Below are 22,042 nucleotides of genomic sequence, written 5' to 3' on the forward strand. Positions count from 1 at the left end.
CACTTCTACCCCTGTCTCAAGAGAACATCACTGGCAACAGGTCCTATTGCATAGAAGAATTAACTAACTCGGTGCTTCTTCTCTCAGTCATTCAAACCCGATGCTGCTTGATACCTCAGGAAGTACTTCTTCCACAATTCCCAATGCTGTCCTCGCTGAGGACATTCAAGGTTTTCAAACGGCCAGTGAAGGGGCAGTGATTGCTCGACTGTTGCTATCGTCAGTATCGATTCTCAGTGTGCCTCTCACTGAGGTAAGTCTGCAGACTCTTGCTATGAACATGCCTTCTCACTGTAGTGTTCTGTTGATGGCACCAAATCATTGTTGGATTGGCGTTACCGCTGCACCTATCAAATTTTGTGGTTTGTCTCATAGCCCAATCTACACTGTGGATGTTTCCCCCATGAATGACTTGCGTCTGACTTTTTTAATATTCATTCATCGAGTGTGAACTTTGCTGACTGGACCTTGAATTGAGCACCGAGAATCCCTATAATGCAGAAGGAGGCTTTTCAGCCCATCAAATCTACAATGACCCTCTGAAAGAGCACCCGACCTAGGCCCACTTCCCCGCCCTATCCCTGTAACCCCACCTAACATAGAACACTACAGCACAGTACAGGCCCTTGGCCCACGATGTTGTGCCAACCAATTATCCTAATGTAAGGTCAACCTAACCTACACCCCTTCAATTTACTGCTGTCCGTGTGCCTGCCCAAGAGTCACTTAAATGTCCCTAACGACTCTGACTCCACCACCTCTGCTGGCAGTGAATTCCACGCACCCACCACTCTCTGTGTAAAGAACCTACCTCTGACATCTCCTCTATACCTTAAAATTATGTCCCCTCGGGACAGCCATTTCCGCCCTGTGCAAAAGTCTCTGGCTATCCATTTTATCCATGCCTCTCATCACCTCTATTAAGTCACCTCTCTTCCTTCTTCGCTCCAGTGAGAAAAGCCCTAGCTCCCTCAATCTTTCTTCATAAGACATGCCAGGGCACATGGTGGCCTAGTGGTTAGCACAGCTGCCTCACGGCGCTGATTCCCAGGTTTGATCCCAGCTCTGGGTCACTGTCCGTGTGGAGTTTGCACATTCTCCCCGTGTCTGTGTGGGTTTCGCCCCCACAACCCAAAAATGTGCAGAGTAGGTGGATTGACCACACTAAATTGCTTCTTAATTGGAAAAAATAATTGGGTAATCTAAATTTATAAAATAATCAAAAAAAAAAAGACATGCCCTCCAGTCCAGGCAGCATCCTGGTAAATCTCCTCTGTACTCTCTCCAAAGCATCCACATCCTTCCTATAATGAGGTGACCAGAACTGGACACAATATTCCAAATGTGGTCTAACCAGGGTTTTAGAAAGCTGCAGCAAAACCTCATGGCTCTCAAACTCAATCCCCCTGTTAATGAAAGCTAACACACCATACGCCTTCTTATCAATCCTATCAACCTGGGATCTATGTATGTGGACCCAAGATCCCTCTGTTCCTCCACAATTCCAAGAATCCTGGCGGGGATTCTCCCGGAATCGGCGGGGCGGCCCGTACCGGTGACAAAGAGCGGCGTGAACCACTCCGATGTCGGGCCGCCCGGAAGTTGTGGAATCCTCCGCACTTCCGAGGGCTTGGACGGCGCTGGAGGGGTTGGCGCCGCACCAACTGGCGCACAAGGGCCACCGCCGGCTGGCGCTAGTTGGCGCATGCGCAGAGCCGCTGCCGTGTTTCCTGCGCATGCGCAGGGGGTTTCTTCTCCGCGCCGGCCATCGCGGAGCCTTACAGAGGCCGGCGCGGAGGGAAAGAGTCCCCACAGCACAGGCCCGCCCACAGATCGGTGGGCCCCGATCGCGGGCCAGGCCACCGTGGCCCCCCCCCCCAGGCCGGATCCCTCCACCCCCCCCCCCCCCCCCGAGGACCCCGCTAACCGCCCTCCAAGCCAGGTCCCACCAGTATGGACCATGTCCATTTCACACCGGCGGCACTGGCCGAAAACGGGTGGCCGCTCGGCCCATCGGGGACCGGAGAATTGCCGAGGGGGTCGCGGCCAACGGCCCCCGAGCGGCGCGGGGCAAGCCCCACCCGAAAACCAGCGCCAGAGAATTCAGCAGCCGGCGCGGGGGTTCGTAGAACCCCGCCCCTTGCCTTCAACCCTGTATTCAGCATTCAAATTCGACCTTCTAAAATGAATCACCACATTTATCAAGATTGAACAACATCTGCCACTTCTCAGCCCAGCTCTGCATCCTGTCAATGTCCTGATGTAATCTGCAACAACCCTCAACACTATCTACAAATCCACCAACCTTTGTGTCATCGGCAAACTTACTAACCCACCCTTCCACTTCCTCATCCAAGTCATTTATAAAAACCACAAAGAGCAGAGGTCCCAGAACAGATCCCTGCGGGACATCACTGGTCACCGACCTCCAGGCGGAATACATTCCACCCACTACCACTCGCTGTCTTCTTTCGGCCAGCCAATTCTGTATCCAGACAGCCAGATTTCCCTGTACCATGCCCCCTAACGTTCTGAATGAGAAATAACCTGCTGAATAACCTGCACATCTTTGGACACGAAGGGGCAATTTAGCCATGGCCAATCCACCTAAGCGGCACATCTTTGGACTGTGGGAGGAATCAGGAGCACCCGGAGGAAACACATGCCAGCACGGGGAGAACATGCAGACTCCACATACACAGTCACACAAGGTTGGCACTGTGCCCCAATTGAGTGGATTGCATGGCCGTTTCAGAGGGCATTTAAAAGTTAAACACATTGCTGTGGATCTAGAGTCACATGTAGGCCAGAATAGGTAAGAAAGGGCATCAGTGAACCAGCTGGGTTCTTACGATAGTCGACAATGGTTTCACTGAATTCATATTGCACCTTCTGCCATTGTGGGATTTGAATACGGGTTTGTAGGGCATTCCCCTGGTTCTCTGGTACTACTCCAGTGACAATACCACAATGTCACCGCCTCTCCTGACACAGATAGGTTACTTCAAAACTACTTTACTTCCACTATATAAACTATATGAGCTGCTCAACAGGCACATCTCTCTTGCGCACCAACTATTCCATCTGCTCCACAGAGTCTCTCACCAGCACATGACCGCTGAGGTCACTATGATATCACGATGCACATCACCATCTCATTACCATAACTATTCAACCATGATGCTACACTAATTAGCCTTGCAGTAACTTGGAGTCTCCGCTGGGGTGTTCAGCACGAGGATGTACACCTCTGTCACCATATTGAGTAAGAGGCATAAAATATGTGTGCAGTATGTTGAACAGGGGTGGGTGAATTGAACTTTACAATCCTGCCCCTGTTTTCAGAGGCTGTCAAGTTTTTAGCACCGACTATTTGCTCTGAGAATACCTTCAGCACTTTGTAGGCTTTGCGAGATGTTCCGAGTGTTACTTTGTCTTATGATGTAGGTTGATAGCACTAAACAGCTGCAACACATTCATGGTGTAGAGGTTGTTTGCTGAAATCACAGTGAGCCACTCTGTTAAAGAAAAACAACTGGAGTCTGGTGCAGCTCCACAAGAATAATTTTAATGCTTGTCTATTGTATTTATACTTACAGCTGATCAGGTTATACAAAAAATTCAAATAAGTTCAGATCCTCACGTTTTCCCACATTCAAAGATGTACTTGAAGAGCATCTGAAATTAGATATTTAAAGCTTACGCAAATGTCTCCAGGTTTTGCGAACAGGTCCTGTGAAATGTTGCAGATTTTTTTACTTGGATTTATAATTGAATGCCAATTAATCTTCATGATCCATCCCATGCTTTAATTCAATGCCCTCCCAATGTTCCACCATCATTTTTGAGCAGGCATACTGGGGTGGTGCCAGAATGAGCTGACAACGCATTCTGTGCCAGTTGTCTCCATTTTCACGAGACTAAACGGGCCTGCCTAAAATGGTCCTGGAGAAAAGGCCTGAGTTGATTTAAAGAGATAGACATGGCTTACTTTGAACAATCATCTCAGGTGAAACAGTGATTCCGCATTTAATATTCGCATTGCTCTCTCCTGGACATTGCAGGGGTCAAAAGCAGATTGGGTGATTTCTTTACAGAACACCCTCATGCAGTGTGAGCCTGAGCTTCCAGGCACTTTCCATTTTAATAGTTCAGCCCTCCCCATATTGTTCCAATGTATGATGATGTTTTTTAAAATGCATTTCTGGGATTATGGCGGTATTCTGTAATAAAGGGTGTGTGTGTGTGCACGTGCGTGTGTGACAATGATTAATTAAACTGAGGGGTTACAAGAACATAGAGTGCAGAAAGAGGCCATTCGGCCCATCGAGTCTGCACCGACCCACTTAAGCCCTCACTTCCACCCTATCCCCATAACCCATCCTAACCTTTTTTGGTCACTAAGCGCAATTTATCATGGCCAATCCACCTAACCTGCACGTCTTTGGACTGTGGGAGGAAACCAGAGTACCCAGAGGAAACCCACGCATTCACGGGGAGAACGTGCAGACTCCGCACAGATAGTGACCCAGCGGGGAATCGAACCTGGGACCCTGGCATTGTGAAGTCACAGTGCTAACCACTGTGCTACCATGGTGCCCCAAGAGACAGCTTGTCTGTGAGAACTGAGAGAGAATAGGGTAAAGGTGTTAGGTGCTCACATTTGTAATGCGAGGTAATGGTGAGGCTGGATTTACAAGCAAATAGGGTGGATTTAAAATTTGAATCAGGAGCTAAGTAGAGATTTGGCTTTTCAGGTGTTCAATTTCAAAGGGGAGATTAAAAGTGAAAAGGAATTTTTTTACAATTTACAGAGATTTATAAGTAAACAGAGGAAGGTATATTAAATTTTATTGACTGAAAGCAGAGGCAAGAGGAAAACAAACCACTTTTATATTTTGAGAAGTTGAGTTCAAAGAGTTGTTTGAGGACATTCGAATCTGAGGTTAAAGAAAAAAGAAGATATTTAAGGAAAGATGCTTCATTGAATGTGGTAAATCTGTGGAGGAAATGTCCTGAGACCATCTGTGTGTGGAGAAGGTATGAAAGTTGCGAATTGAAGGTAATCACCCAGTTTCAAGCCAGAAAAGATTTTTTCAGAAAGTAGTAAATTACTAAAAATTTTCTTTTCGATTTCCAGATCAGAGTGGAAGTGGTGAAGAGTAATGAGATTCATCTTTACTTACTCAAGGATTTGCCTTGGGTAATATTCCTGGATTTGTATTGTTAAAAATCTACAAGGCCGGAGAATCCCACCTGGGATGGTAGCACAATGGTTAGCACTGTTGCTTCACAGAGCCAGGGACCTGGGTTTGAATCCCGTTTGGGTCACTGTCTGTGCGGAGTCTGCACGTTCTTCCTGTGTCTGTGTGGGTTTCCTCCGGGTGCTCCAGTTTCCTCCCACAAGTCCCGAAAGACGTGCTTGTTAGGTGAATTGGACATCCTGAATTCTCCCTCTGTGTACCTGAACAGGCGCTGAAATGTGGCGACTAGAGACTTTTCACAGTAACTTCATTGCAGTATTAATGTAAGCCTACTTGCGACACTAATAAAGATTATTATTATCTCAACCTTGGATTCGGCCCTTTACAGAGTCATGGACTCAACTTTTTGGTTCAACAATGTCAGATCACAACCATTGCTCCCACTTTCTTTTCCAGACATCCCATTGCTGTTAATGTTTCTGCCATTTGCAATTTCAGCAGATCTAAATGCATCCTTTGATACTTTATTTTCCTATTATCATCCGTCTGCTGCCTCGCGCCAACATTGCTTTTGTCAGCCTTTTGGAAGGCTCCTGCCTTCCTGCCTACCACACAACTTCCCTTTTGCCTTGTTCCTCCTCTGCCACCTTTCGCTGCCTGAAAAGCTGTCACTTTTCCATTTCCGGTGGAAGGCCAAGGCTAGCAGGCAGCAATTCCCACTGGACTAGGGCCAGACAGTCTATCCGATGGGAGCTGATGCTTCCATCGGCTGTGGTTAGAACAGTGGGAGGTCACAATGGTAATGGGAAGGGGAGTTAAGGTGGGGAGTTGCGGATTGATTTCACTGCAGTGACGTCTTATATCCCTCCCAGTCCCTGTAATGGCTCTAATAATCTCAGGAACACACTTGTTCTAAAACTATTCCCTTGCCACCAGAGTCTGAATTTTTTTTTGCATTCATCAGCACAGGAAAGAGCCGATCATTTTCAAGCACGTCAACTTTAATTATGAGTCGTTAGCGCAGTAAGATGTCCGTAACCTATCCATAATCTGCAATAATTTCTTCAGCTACTTCACCTGAAGCATCTATTAGATGTGCTCATGAAAGCAAAGATATTTTCGGCAATACCTCTTAATTTCTTAATGATGCGAATAATGATTAAAAATGTATATAATCAGGATTTCAGAATCACACAGAGGGAGGGGAACAAAAGTCAGAACTGAAAGACACCGTGGGCATTCAGAAAGGAATGGGGGCGGCACGGTGGCACAGTGGTTAGCACTGCTGCCTCCCGGCGCCGAGGACCCGTGTTCGATCCTGGCCCCGGGTCACTGTCTGTGTGGAGTTTGCACATTCTCCCCGTGTCTGTGTGGGTCTCACTCCCACAACCCAAAAATGTGCAGGGTAGGTGGATTGGTCATGCTAAATTGTCCCTTAATTGGTAAAAGAAATGAATTGGGTACTTGAAAATTTAAAAAGAAAAGAAGGAAAGGGATGGAACAAAATATGGAAAGCAGAAAGTAGAATTGAAACAATTTTAAGCAGCTCAAACCGGGACTGAAGAACAATAACTCAGTTATCAGGGACAACTATAAAGTGGGATTTGTACAGGAAGAGGGTTGCCCCTGAAATTTACTTCTTAAAATTAGAAATTAGAGTTCATGAGTTGGACCTGAAGATTTCAATCTCTAGCCTGATTCCATATTAAACACTGGCTTTACAGGGATAAGTTATATCATATTTCTGCTCATTGAATATTTTTTCCAATTCTCGAAAGAACATTATGATGTGCGAAGACTTTTGTCTTAATTTTCTGAGTGTGGATGTCAGTGTGTCCTCAGAGTCTTACCGTCTGAAATTAGAAACTGCTCTTCTGTTTCTGCTCGGTTTTACATGGAATGTCAATCCCCAGAAAGAAAGAACTTCAGTGAAAAACTAATCGCATCACAGCAGTTTATTCCATCTAAATACACTTTTGTTCATGCCACTGTCATCATATCCACTCATGTATATAATGAGATACAGACAGGCAGTGACTGACACACAGAATAACCAATAAACACACAGGACACAGAACAACCAATCACCAGTCAGGACACTGCAGGGGACACGACCATTATAAAACACACGAGGCATCAAGACTCTGCCTCTTCTCACTGGATACAGCCACAGAGATAGTCAGGGTGCACAGTGCAGTGAGCACCGTCTCCATGTGACAGAGAGCCAGTCTGGTCAAGCCAGACAGAGGTTATCTGTTTAGATTAATAGAGTTTCAACCCACAGCAGATTATGTACAGCAACCAGCAGGTTCAACACACACAGTGTTGAACCATCTCCTGTGTCGGAAGCCTGTTTCTCGTCTTACTGCATCCAGTTGCAGTCAGTGTTAAACCAATTCATATAACACATCAGCCACTCCTGTGAGTTCTGGACTGCTGATTACTTTTTCATTGCATTATTCATTCTAAGCACTTCTCTGGTACTCCTGGACTGGGTTGTGTGCTGATCCAGACTGAAACTTTCGTGCAGTAACGATAGAGTTGGAATCCCTCAAGGGTTGCACTGGAATGGCCTGAAATTAAAAATTGGCCATGGTCTCAGAATGACAGATCCTCCAGGATTGAAAGTCCAAAGATGTGCAGGTTAGGTAAATTAGCCATCATAAATTGCCCCTTAGTATCCAAAGGTTAGGTAGGTGGGGCTAGAGGGATGAGGCGGAGGATTGGGCCTAGGCAGAGTGCGCTATCGGAGCAGGGGCCAGTGGGAACTCGATGGGCCGAATGGCCGCATTCTGCACTTTTGGATTCTATGAATAACAGAACAAGAATTACCTGCTCCTGCCCCTGTATTCCGATCTCCCTGGTTACTTGGACATTGTTACAAACAAACAGAGAGATAAATGATGGGTTCATTTGTGTAAAAGGTCTGATTTATTTTAGCTTTTCTTTAAACATGGTCATAGGATGGATATTTCCAGCCCTTCCCGCTCTTGGCTAAGGTGCACCTCCACCCACCCCCCCTTCCCCCCTGTGCTAGGTTCCCCAATGGCAGGACGGAAGACCCACGCAAAACGCCCTACATATCAGCAGGACCAGAAGATCACGACTGCAGCCAATGGCGAGCCGCCTCCATTGCCAGAGCTCACGGCGCTTTGACAAAGGGTCATCTGGACCCGAAACGTTAGCTCTTTTCTCTCCCTACAGATGCTGGCAGACATGCTGAGATTTTCCAGCATTTTCTCTTTGGTTTCAGATTCCAGCATCCTTTGCTTTTAATTATGCCACCCATGGCGTTATTATGGCACAGAAGGCCATTTGGCTCTGGAGTACTCTCTGTCCCATTCACTCCTCGAGATCCCTGTGAGTCTATCTCTGCCAAGTGCCCAACCAATTTCCTTCTAAAATCATTGATCGTCTCCTCTTCCTCCACCCTCATAGACAGAGGGTGGGATTCTCCGCCCGTTCCAGGCTGCGGGATTCTCCGGTTCCACTGCAGTGAATGGGAGATATGGCTGAGCCCCACATTCCCTGTTCTCGCTGACAGCGATAGCGGGACATACTCGCAATAGATTTGATGACAAAGAGTCACCCAAAGAGTCAATTGGCATGGGCTTGATTCCCGCTATGAAGAGTTTGTCTTATAAGGAAAGGTTGAGCAGGTTCGGCCTGTACTCATTGGAGTTTAGAAGAATGAGAGGTAATCTTATTGAAATATAAAAGATCCTGAGGGCGCTTGACAGGGTGGAGGATGCTGAGAGAATGTTTCATCTCGGGGGGGGGGGGGGATCTAAAAACGAGAGGGGAACAGTTTCAAATTGTGGGGTGGAATTCTCCAGTTTGACCCATTGCGAGTGAGAAGGGAAAATTTGGCATTCCAGCCAAAACTCCACGCTCTTTCGCTGCTCAATCTTGCGACATACTGCCCTCCCATACCAAGTATAAAGTGACAGGTCAGTTCAACAGCCATTTACAGATGTGGGTGTCACTGGCTGGGTCAGCATATATTGCCCAACTATAACTGCTCTCCATCTTAGAGGAATATTGGATTCTAAGCATTGGGCAATTTAAAGGTTAAAAGCCTGGGGTTAGAGTGCGATTGACTGCAGTGGTCTTGTTCTTTGTAAAAAAGATTCTGTTTTGCAGGGCCTGGGGGCTTTCAGCAGCCAGAAGGTGAAATTGAGAGAGGTATGTGTTTTTCAGTCTGGGCTAATGCACTGTGGTTTGACTGGGGGCAGTCCCTGGGGAGTTGATGTGCTTTCAGTCCCTGGAAAGTCTTTTTTTTCAGCTGGGGAGATGATGTCAGTGCTGGGTGGGGCTAAAAGAGAGAGAGATTTTTTGAAAAAGGTTTTGGGAGAAGAGTTGAAGTCTGATCTGGCTGCCACAGGGTGCACAGGAAAAGGCAGTTTTATTTCCTAGTATGATCGTTGAAAAAAGGAGTAATAATATTTTAAAGCAGAGCAGTCTTGTCTGAAGATAAGGAAGAGGCTGAAACAACCTAGTTGAAGCAGCTATTTGAAGATATTCAGCCAGAGTCTGAAGGGTTCTAAAAGGGACCCAAATCAGTTCTGCACAGCAAGTATTACTCTAATGCCTGCTGATTTTAAGCTGGCTTGAGATCTGTATGTTTCTTTCCTTGTTGCTTAATTGGGAATTGAGTAGAAGTGTTCAGGGGTAATTGTAAGCTGTCCTTTTCAGTGTGAAGTTAAAGAGTTCAATATTGTATTCACAATAAAGTTTTGGTTTAAAATACCAAATCCGTATTTTTTTCATGCATTCACTCCTGGAGCGAATCACTCTTTCCACACAGTCATACAAAATTAACAAAGATATTGGGGTTTTGGACCAGCATCCTAGCCACTGTTGGGGTCTGGTCTGAGATTGCGAAAGAACTAGATGGGTTTTTACAACAATTAGCAATTGTTTCATGCTCATGATTAGACTTCAGAGGCGGGATTCTCCGCAATCGGTGGGATGTCCGCCGACCGGCGCCAAAAACGGCACGAATCAGACCTGCATCGCGCCGCCCCAAAGGTGCGGAATTCTCCGCATCTTGTGGGGCCGAGCCCTCACATTGAGGGGCTAGGCCCGCGCCAGACTGATTTCCGCCCCGCCAGTTGGCGGGAAAGGCCTTTGGTGCCCCGCCAGCTGGCGCGGAAATGACTTTGCCGTGCGGCGCATATGCGGGAGCGTCAGCGGCCGCTCACGGCATCCCCGCGCATGCGCAGTGGAGGGGGTCTCTTCCACCTCCGCCATAGTGGAGACCATGGCGAAGGCGGAAGGAAAAGAGTGCCCCCGCGGCACAGGCCCGCCCACGGATCGGTGGGCCCCGATCGCGGGCCAGGCAACCGTGGGGGCACCCCCCGGGGCCAGATCGCCCCGAGCCCCCCCCCAGGACCCCGGAGCCCACCTGCACCGCATTGTCCCGGCGGTAAGAGAGGTGGTTTGATTCTCGCCGGCGGGACAGGCATTCCAGCAGCGGGACTTCGGCCAATCGCGGGCGGAGACTCGCCAGGGTGGGGCCCGCCAATCGGCGCGGCGCGATTCCCACCCCCGCCGAATATCCGGTGCCGGAGAATTCGGCAACCGGCAGGGGCGGGATTCACGCCAACACCCGGCGATTCTCCGACCCGGCGGGGGGTCGGAGAATCCCGCCCCTGATTCCAGATTTTTATTGAATGCAAATTTCACCCTCTACTGTGGTGGCATTTGAACCCAGGAGCTAAATATTGCCCTGGGTCTTCTGGATTAGTAGCCCAGTGACAATATCACTGCCTTCCCTTGTCTAGCACCAGTATTTTTTATAACTGATAAAGTATTGAATAATAATCCTTATTGTCACAAGTAGGCTTACATTGCAACAAAGTTACTGTGAGAAGCCCGTAGTCGCCACATTCCGGCGCCTGTTCGGGTAATTAGAGGAAGAATTCAGAACGTCCAAATTGCCTAACAGCACGTCTTTTTGGACTAGTGGGAGGAAACTATGCAGGCACAGGGAGAACCCGTGCAGATTCCACACAGACAGTGACCCAGCCAGGAATCGAACCTGGGACCCTGGCGCTGTGAAGTCACAGTGCTAACCACTGTGCTACCGTGCTGCCCTATGAACATGACACTGCTGCCAGCAACCAGGGGGAAATAGCACCGTGGCATTAATGCATTAATTACAAAGGTATTGTGGATAGACGAAGGGAGCAGGCTGTTTGACTGACAATCAAGAATGATCCAACCAGATCATGTTGGTTTCCCAGTTGGTGAGCCATGACGATGGGCACGCTGACCGACCATAGGCTGGACATGTGGGAGGGGCAGAACATTTGGAGGCAGGAAATCATGTGATGAAATCTCCAATTAGAATTGGCAAGCCTAACATTCTGCCGCAGTTTCAGTCAGGTATTCATGGACCCCCAAACCACACAGGGAGGGATTTTCCAACTGCTTCCCCCTTCCCCCCACTCGCCCCATGGCACGTTTTCTGGTGGCAGAGACTGCTCACTATTGGCCATCGATGGGATCATCCGGCCCACCAAAATCTATGGCATTTTGCATAGCTCACCGGCTGCACCGCCGGTGAATCTACCACGGAGGGACTGGGGGCGGGGGGGACCTTCAGCGGGACCGGAAGATCTCACCATTGGGAAGGGCTGGAACATTTTGCCCCCAATGTCATCTAGCAATCTGTTGCGGGCCCTCTAGTGGCTGGTTTAAGAGTGACAGTGGCAGGGCCTTTGTGCATGTTAGCTCTTTGGCCATTCAGTTAAGGAATAGTGAAAAGGTCTGGGAGACAGGAACCCGTAAAACTGGGGGAAAATGATTTTAAAAATAGGGCTAAATCGGCTTCTTTTCAACATCGACGTCCTCACTCTTAAAGTTGCAGAAAGCTGTTGCGCTAATTTCACACAATACTGGGCTGAAATACAGTGGCAGGAGCCTAAAAGAGTTGATTGGAAAAAGCAATGAGATATTTACTGAATTAGAAGCTAAACCATCCTGGGAGAACCACAAAGCAGAAGCAATGGTTAATTATGGAGTGTGAATGATGAGATAGACTCAGAGCAATTTAATTTCACAGGCTGGCACATCAGTTAACAAGCTCACAAAAAACCTCTCTCTACAATATTGTAACGCATTCATTAAACTTATTATAATCAAGTCTCTGTTAGAATAGCATAAAAGGGCACATACAAATGTGGTAACACTGTGCTCCAGTGGGAAATAGTGGCAGCCATGTCTAAAACATTGGAGGCAAAGATATTAAGAGTAGTCAATACAGTTGTATCTATATTGCACCTTTAATGTCCCGAAGGACATTAATATTAAAGGACTATTATCCAGCAAAATATGGCACCAACCACAAAAGGAGATATTAGAACTGGTTATAGATTGTTCACGGAGGGAGTTTTTAAGGAGGAGAGAGTGACGGAAAGGTTTAGGGAGTAAATGGTGACAGTTCAGACACACATGATCTGCATCAACATTGCAACCCTCCCCCCAATGCACAGGCACTTACCTAAAAAAAGGTTTGTGGTTCAGGATGGGGGCCATGGACCCTGGAACATGGAAAGTGGGTGGGGGATGGGTTGCATTTACCAGGTGGGCCTTCCATATTCAGTGTTTTGAGGTGGACTATCTCTCAGATTAAGCGTATTTAGCACAGTGGGCTAGACAGCTGGCTTGTAATGCAGAACAAGGTCAGCAACGTGGGTTCAATTACCGAACCGGCCCACCCGAACAGGTAACGGAATGTGACGACTAGGGGCTTTTCACAGTAACTTCATTGAAGCCTACTTGTGACAATAAGCAATTATTATTATTATTATTATTCCTGCAGGTCCATCTTCTTTCTTCAGAGTGTCACTGGAGGTCCACAGCTCATGTCTTTTACAAATGGCGCCAGGTATGACAGCTGGGGAGATAAAAACTCCCATCAGCCGTGTGGCATTGTCACTGGACGAGTCATCCAGAAACCCAAGGTAACACTCTGGGAACCCCAGTTTCAATCCCATCATGGCAAATGATGAAATTTCAATTCAATAAAAAAGAACATTTGGAATTAAAAGTGTAATGATGACCATGAAAACATTGCTGATTGTTGTAAAAATAAAACATCTAGTTCACTACTGTCCTTAAGGGAAGGAAATACTTACCTGGTCTGGCCTACATGTAACTCCAGACCTGCAACAATGTGGTTGACTCTTAAATGTCATCTGAAAAGACCACAGTTCATGGGCATTTATGGATGGACAATAAATGCTCGCCAGCAATGCCCCTATCCCATCAATAATTTTTAAAAACTCGGTGCGAACCATCCATTATGCCACGCCACGTGAAACATTGCATCCCTGCCCACAATGCATATTTAATGAGGCCGGGGTTGCGCAATATGACATGCATTCCCATTGGATCCATGGCAGGGATCATCCCCTGTCCCCGTCCCTGTCACTACAATGGGACTTAGTCCTGGAAGAGACATTTCCACCTCATGTTTCCGACAGTACAATAGTTGGCTGTTGAGTGCTTTGGGATGTCCTGTGGTTGTGAAAGTTGCTATATAAATGCAAGATTTTCTTTCTTTCAGCTAGAAACACCAAGAAATGTCCTTAGCAATCACACAGAACATCATACCAACATGTCCCCCACATTGACAGCATACAATTCACCTTGTAGGTACCTTCCGATATTCTACTACCATCATGAGGTTCTCAAAATCATGAGGTGCCTGGGCATAGTAGAAAGGGAGAAATAATGAAGGAGGTGAAGGAGACACATCCTGAGTGAGTGAGACACATCCAGAGTGGGAATTGGAACTTGGTAATTTGGTGCAGTGAAGTAATTAGGAAAGGTAAGTGGTAAATCTAATTTTGCTGTTTTTCAGTTAAAAGTGCAGTGTGTAGCTTAGTGTCTGATTGGCTGAAGCTGCCCCCACCCTAATTGCTGTTTTGTTCTCTTTCTTCTGGCCTGTAACTGTTAATCTGCAGGGAGAGAACCAGAGAGCATCATGGGAAGGTAGGTGATTTTTATTTTTATTTTTATTTTTATTACCTTTTCAAATTGTGTGGAGGGGAAAACTGAAGTGACATCACAGTAAAGCTGTGACTTGATTGGTTGATTGGGTCTCTGTTAAATTTGAAAAAAAAAATATTGCAAAACAAATCTAATTGATTAACTAGACAGTGGAGTAACTAAACCTGAGGGCAGTGATCGGTATTTAGCATTTAATTTTACAGCAAAAATCATCTAGCGTCAGGGCCATATAGTTAATCGTAACTCAATCTAACAATAATTCAAGTGTTTATTTTGAATTAATTAACTAGTGCTTAAATGTCACTCAGCGGGGTGCAGTGCTCCAACTGTGAGATGTGGCAGATCTGTGACGCTTCCTGCGTTCCGGTCGACTACATCTGCAGCAAGTGTAACCAATGGCAGCTCCTCACAGACCACGTGGTTCAGTTGGAGCAGCAATTGGATGCACTTAGGAGCATGCAGGTGGCGGAAAGCGTCATAGATCGGAGTTATAGAGGTGTGGTCACACCCAAGGTGCAGGCAGAGAGATGGGTGACCATCAGAAGGGGCAGGCAGTCAGTGCAGGAATCCCCTGTGGTTGTCCCCCCTCTCAAACAGGTATACCACTTTGGATACTGTTGGGGGGGAACAGCCTATCAGGGGAAAACAGCAGCAGCCAGAGCAGTGGCACCACGGCTGGCTCTGATGTTCAGCAGGGAGGGTCAAAGTGCAGAAGAGCACTAGTCATAGGGGACTCCATAGTCAGGGGCACAGATAGGCGCTTCTGTGGACGTGAAAGACACTCCAGGATGGTATGTTGCCTCCCTGGTGCCAGGGTGCAGGATGTCTCCGAACAGGTAGCAGGCATCCTGAAGGGGGAGGGCAAACAGGCAGAAGTCGTTGTACATATTGGTACTAACGACATAGGCAGGAAGGGGCATGAGGTCCTGCAGCAGGAGTTCAGGGAGCTAGGCAGAAAGTTAAAAGACAGGACCTCAAGGGTTGTAATCTCGGGATTACTCCCTGTGCCACATGCCAGTGAGGCTAGAAATAGGAAGATAGAGCAGCTAAACACGTGGCTAAACAGCTGGTGTAGGAGGGAGGGTTTCCGTTATCTGGACCACTGGAAACTCTTCCGGGGCAGGTGTGACCTGTATAAGAAGGATGGGTTGCATCTAAACTGGAGAGGCATAAATATCCTGGCCGCGAGGTTTATTGTGTCACACGGGAGGGTTTAAACTAGTATGGCAGGGGGGTGGGAATCGGAGCAATAGGTCAGAAGGTGAAAGCATTGAGGGAGAACTAGGGAATAGGGCCAATATTGCTCTGAGGAAGAGCAGACAGGGAAATGTTTCTGAAAACAGCGGATCTGGTGGCCTGAAGTGCATATGTTTTAATGCAAGTAGTGTAACGGATAAGGCAGGTGAACTTAGAGCTTGGATTAGTATTTGGAACTATGATGTTGTTGCCATTACATAGACCTGGTTGAGGTAAGGACAGGATTGGCAGCTAAACATTCCAGGATTTAGAGGTTTCAGGTGGGATAGAGGGGGATGTAAAAGGAGTGGCGGAATTGCACTACTGGTTAGAGAGAATATCACTAGCTGTACTACGGGAGGACACCTTAGAGGGCAGCGAGGCTATATGGGTAGAGATCAGGAATAAGAAGGGTGCAGTCACAATGTTGGGGGTTTACTACAGGCCTCCCAACAGCCAGCGGGAGATAGAGGAGCAGATAGGTAGACAGATTTTGGAAAGGAGTAACAGCAACAGGGTTGTTGTGATGGGAGACTTCAACTTCCCCAATATTGACTGGGACTCACTTAGTGCCAGGGTCTTGGACGGGGCAGAGTTGGTAAGGAGCATCCAGGAGGGCTTCTTAAAACAATATGTAGATAGTCCAACTAGGGAAGGGGCTGTATTGGACCTGATATTGGGGAATGAGTCCGGCCAGGTGGGAGAAGTTTCAGCAGGGGAGCATTTCGGGAACAGTAAGTTTTAAAGTGCTGGTGGAAAAGGATAAGAGTAGTCCTAGGATGAATGTGCTAAATTGGGGGAAGGCTAATTATAACAATATTAGGCGGGAACTGAAGAATCTAGATTGGGGACGGATGTTTGAGGGTAAATCAACATCTGACATGTGGGAGACTTTCAAATGTCAGTTGAAAGGAATTCAGGACTGGCATGTTCCTGTGCGGAAGAAGGATAAATATGGCAAATTTCGGGAACCTTGGATAACGAGAGATATTGTAGGCCTCGTCAAAAAGAAAAAGGAGGCATTTGTCAGGGCTAGAAGGCTGGGAACAGACGAAGCTTGTGTGGAATATAAGGAAAGTAGGAAGGAACTTAAGCAAGGAGTCAGGAGAGCTAAAAGCGATCACGAAAAGTCGTTGGCAAATAGGGTTAAGGAAAATCCCAAGGCTTTTTACACGTACATAAAAAGCAAGAGGGTAGCCAGGGAAAGGGTTGGCCAACTGAACAATAGGCAAGGGAATCTTTGTGTGGAGCCAGAGGAAATGGGCGAGGTACGAAATGAATACTTTGCATCAGTATTCACCAAAGAGAAGGAATTGGTGGATGTTGAGTCTGGAGAAGCGTGTGTAGATAGCCTGGGTCACATTGAGATCCAAAAAGACGAGGTGTTGGGCGTCTTAAAAAATATTAAGGTAGATAAGTCCCCAGGGCCTGATGGGATCTATCCCAGAATACTGAAGGAGGCAAGAGAGGAATTTGTTGAGGCCTTGACAGAAATCTTTGGATCCTCACTGTCTTCAGGTGATGTCTCGGAGGACTGGAGAATAGCCAATGTTGTTCCTTTGTTTAAAAAGGGTAGCAAGGATAATCCAGGGAACTATAGACCGGTGAGCCTTACGTCAGTGGTAGGGAAATTACTGGAGCGAATTCTTCGAGACAGGATCTACTCCCATTTGGAAGCAAATGGACGTATTAGTGAGAGGCAGCATGGTTTTGTGAAGGGGAGGTCATGTCTCACTAACTTGATAGAGTTTTTCAAAGAGGTCACAAATATGATTGATGGAGGTAGGGCAGTGAATCTTGTCTATATGGACTTCAGTAAGGCCTTTGACAAGATCCCTCATGGTAGACTGGTACAAAAGGTGAAGTCACATGGGATCAGGGGTGAGCTGGCAAGATGGATACAGAACTGGCTAGGTCATAGAAGGCAGAGAGTAGCAATGGAATGGTGCTTTTCTGATTGGAGGGCTGTGACTAGTGGTGTTCGGCAGGGATCAGTGCTGGGACCTTTGCTGTTCGTAGTATATATAAATGATTTGGAGGAAAATGTAACTGGTCTGATTAGTAAGTTTGCAGACGACACAAAGGTTGGTGGAATTGCGGATAGCGATGAGGACTGTCAGAGGATACAGCAGGATTTAGATTGTTTGGAGACTTGGGCGGAGAGATGGCAGATGGAGTTTAATCCGGACAAATATGAGGTAATGCATTTTGGAAGGTCTAATGCTTGCCTTCATTGGCCGAGGCATTGAGCATAAGAATTGGCAAGTCATGGTGCAGCTGTATAGAACCTTAGTTAGGCCACACTTGGAGTATAGTGTTCAATTCTGGTCACCACACTACCAGAAGTATTTGGTGGCTTTAGGGAGGGTGCAGAAGAGATTGACCAGGATGCTGTCTGCTATGGAGGGCATTAGCTATGAGGAGCGGTTGAATAAACACGGTTTGTTCTCACTGGAACGACGGAGGTTGAGGGGAGACCTGATAGAGGTCTACAAACTTATGAGGGGCATAGACAGAATGGATAGTCAGAGGCTTTTTCCCAGGGTCGTGAGGTCAATTACTAGGGGGCATAGGTTTAAGGTGCGAGGGGCAAGGTTTAGAGGAGATGTGTGAGGCAAGTATTTTATACAGAGGTTAGTGGGTGCCTGGAACTCACTGCTGTAGGAGGTGGTGCAAGCAGTGACGATAATGACATTTAAGGGGCATCTTGACAAATACTTGAATAGGATGGGAATAGAGGGATATGAACCGAGGAAGTGTAGAAGATTTTAGTTTAGACGGGCAGCATGGTCGGCGCAGGCTTGGAGGGCCAAAGGGCCTGTTCCTGTGCTGTACTTTTCTTTGTTCTTTGTAAATGAAGAATTGTGAAGAAAGCTTGAGCAAGTTGGGCCTATACACATCATTGGTGTTTAGCAGCATGAGTGTGGATCTTATTGAAGTATATAAGATCCTGAGGGGACTTGGTAGGGTGGATACCCGGAGGATATTTCCTCTTGTGGGAAGACTAGAACTAAGGGATATAGTTTTAAAATAGGTTTTCATTTTAAGATACAATTGTTTGCACTGAGTGCTGAATTAGGTGCATTTGAGTGCTATCGGAAGAGTTTGGTGACGGAGGGAGTTTTAGGCTTCATTTTTATCTAAAGTTTAGTCTTTCTTTTATTTAGTTAATTAACTTAAAAGTTGCTGTTTGGTTTAGAAGAAGGTGAATTTTCAATCAGCTTTAAACAAGCTTCTATTTGTAGGCACTTGCAGCTGGAGCTTGTTAATTAGTTAATTGGATTAGGCCAGTTTTCAGAGGCGAGATTCACAGTATAAAAGTGATTTTATACAGACTTTGTTTGCACTGAGTGCTGAATTTGGTGCTTTTTGAGTGCTATAGTAAGAGTTTGGTGACCGAGGGAGTGCTGAATTTGGTGCATTTGAGTGCTATAGTAAGAGTTTGGTGACCGAGGGAGTGCTGAATTTGGTGCATTTGAGTGCTATAGTAAGAGTTTGGTGACCGAGGGAGTGCTGGATTTGGTGCATTTGAGTGCTATTGTAAGAGTTTGGTGAACGAGGGAGATAGGTGAGGAGGGAGTAAGGTGCTCCTTTCATTTTGTTACCGAAATTTCCGCAAAGAGTGAGAAGAGAGCCAAGAGTTTACAGAAAGTGTAGCTGACTGAGAGCAGAGTTGGAGGGCGGAGATCTAGTTAGTCCACAGGGCAGCTATATTCTGTCAGGTAAGAGGGGATGGAGGCTAGGCCAGTTGCATGCTCCTCCTGTAGGATGTGGGTGGTGAGGGATACCACCGGTGTCCCCGCTGACGATACCTGCGGGAACTTCAGCTCCTCAAAGACCGTGTTCGGGAACTGGAGCTGAAGCTGGATGAACTTCGGATCATCCGGGAGGCAGAGAGGGTGATTGAGAAGAGTTACAGGGAGGTAACCACACCCAAGATACAGGACAAGAATAGCTGGGTTACAGTCGGGGGGAAAAAAATAAACAGGCAGACAGTGCAGGGATCCCTCGTGGCCGTTCCCCTTCAAAAAAAGTATACCGTTTTGGATGCTGTTGGGGGGGATGACCTACCGGGGGAAGGCCCTAGCGGCCAGGTCTCTGGCACTGAGTCTGGCTCTGGGGCTCAGAAGGGAAGGGGGGAGATTAGAAAAGCAATAGTTGTAGGAGATTCAATGGTTAGCGGAATAGATAGGAGATTCTGTGGTCGCGAGCGAGACTCCCGGAAGATATGTTGCCTCCCGGGTGCCAGGGCCAGGGATGTCTCGGATCGTGTTTTCAGGATCCTTAAAGGGGAGGGGGAGCAGCCAGAGGTCGTGGTGCACATTGGTACCAACGACATAGGTAGGAAAAGGGGTGTGGAGGTAATAAACAAGTTTAGGGAGTTAGGCTGGAAGTTAAAAGCCAGGACAGACAGAGTTGTCATCTCTGGTTTGTTGCCGGTGCCACGTGATAGCGAGGCTAGGAATTGGGAGAGAGTGCAGTTGAACACGTGGCTGCAGGAATGGTGTAGGAGGGAGGGCTTCAGGTATTTGGATAATTGGAGTGCATTCTGGAGAAGGTGGGACCTGTACAAGCAGGACGGATTGCATCTGAACCAGAGGGGCACCAATATCCTGGGAGGGAGGTTTTCTAGTACTCTTCGGGAGGGTTTAAACTAATTTGGCAGGGGAATGGGAACCGGATTTGTAGTCCAGCAACTAAGGTAGCCGATATTCAGGATGCCAAAGCGTGTAATGAGGCAGTGGGGAAGGGAACACTGACAAAGGAGAGTACTTGCAGGCATGTCGATGGGTTGAAGTGTGTATACTTCAACGCAAGAAGCATCAGAAATAAGGTGGGTGAACTTAAGGCATGGATCAGTACTTGGGGACTACGAGGTGGTGGCCATCACAGAAACTTGGATAGAAGAGGTTGTTGAAGAATGTTGTTGGAGGTCCCTGGTTATAGATGTTTCAATAAGATTAGGGAGGGTGGTAAAAGAGGTGGGGGGGTGGCATTGTTAATTAGAGATAGTATAACAGCTGCAGAAAGGCAGTTCGAGGAGTATCACCCTACTGAGATAGTGTGGGTTGAAGTCAGAAATAGGAAAGGAGCAGTCACCTTGTTAGGAGTTTTCTATAGGCCCTCCAATCGTAGCAGAGATGTGGAGGAACAGATTGGGAAACAGATTTTGGAAAGGTGCAGAAGTCACAGGGTAGTAATCATGGGTGACTTTAACTTCCCAAATATTGAGTGGAAACTCTTTAGATCAAATAGTTTGGATGGGATGGTGTTTGTGCAGTGTGTCAAGGAAGCTTTTCTAACACAGTATGTAGATTGTCCGACCAGAGGAGGGGCAATATTGGATTTAGTACTTGTTAATGAACCAGGGCAAGTGATAGATTTGTTAGTGGGGGAGCATTTTGGAGATAGTGACCACAATTCTGTGACTTTCACTTTAGTAATGGAGAGGGATAGGTGCGTGCAACAGGGCAAGGTTTACAATTGGGGGAAGGGTAAATACGATGTTGTCAGACAAGAATTGAAGTGCATAAGTTGGGAACATAGGCTGTCAGGGAAGGACACAAGTGAAATGTGGAACTTGTTCGAGGAACAGGTATTACGTGTCCTTGATATGTATGTCCCTGTCAGGCAGGGAAGAGATGGTCGAGTGAGGGAACCATGGTTGACAAGAGAGGTTGAATGTCTTGTTAAGAGGGAAAAGGAGACTTCTGTAAGGCTGAGGAAACAAGGATCAGACAGGGCATTGGAGGGATACAAGATAGCCAGGAGGGAACTGAAGAAAGGGATTAGGAGAGCTAAGAGAGGGCATGAACAATCTTTGGCTGGTAGGATCAAGGAAAATCCCAAGGCCTTTTACACATATGTGAGAAACATGAGAATGACTAGAGCGAGGGTAGGTCCGATCAAGGACAGTAGCGGGAGATTGTGTATAGAGTCTGAAGAGATAGGAGAGGTCTTGAACGAGTACGTTTCTTCTGTATTTACAAATGAGTGGGGCCATATTGTTGGAGAGGACAGTGTGAAACAGATTGGTAAGCTCGAGGAAATACTTGTTAGGAAGGAAGACGTGTTGGACATTTTGAAAAACTTGAGGATAGACAAGTCCCCCGGGCCTGACGGGATATATCCAAGGATTCTATGGGAAGCAAGAGATGAAATTGCAGAGCCGTTGGCAATGATCTTTTCATCCTCACTGTCAACAGGGGTGGTACCAGGGCATTGGAGAGTGGCGAATGTCGTGCCCCTGTTCAAAAAAGGGACTAGGGGTAACCCTGGGAATTACAGGCCAGTTAGTCTTACTTCGGTGGTAGGCAAAGTAATGGAAAGGGTACTGAAGGAGAGGATTTCTGAGCATCTGGAAAGACACTGCTTGATTAAGGATAGTCAGCACGGATTTGTGAGGGGTAGGTCTTGCCTTACAAGTCTTATTGAATTCTTTGAGGAGGTGACCAAGCATGTGGATGAAGGTAAAGCAGTGGATGTAGTGTACATGGATTTTAGTAAGGCATTTGATAAGGTTCCCCATGGTAGGCTTCTGCAGAAAGTAAGGATGTATGGGATAGTGAGAAATTTGGCCA

Source organism: Scyliorhinus torazame, chromosome 3, assembly GCF_047496885.1.
Source record: "Scyliorhinus torazame isolate Kashiwa2021f chromosome 3, sScyTor2.1, whole genome shotgun sequence".
NCBI classification, from domain to species: domain Eukaryota; kingdom Metazoa; phylum Chordata; class Chondrichthyes; order Carcharhiniformes; family Scyliorhinidae; genus Scyliorhinus; species Scyliorhinus torazame.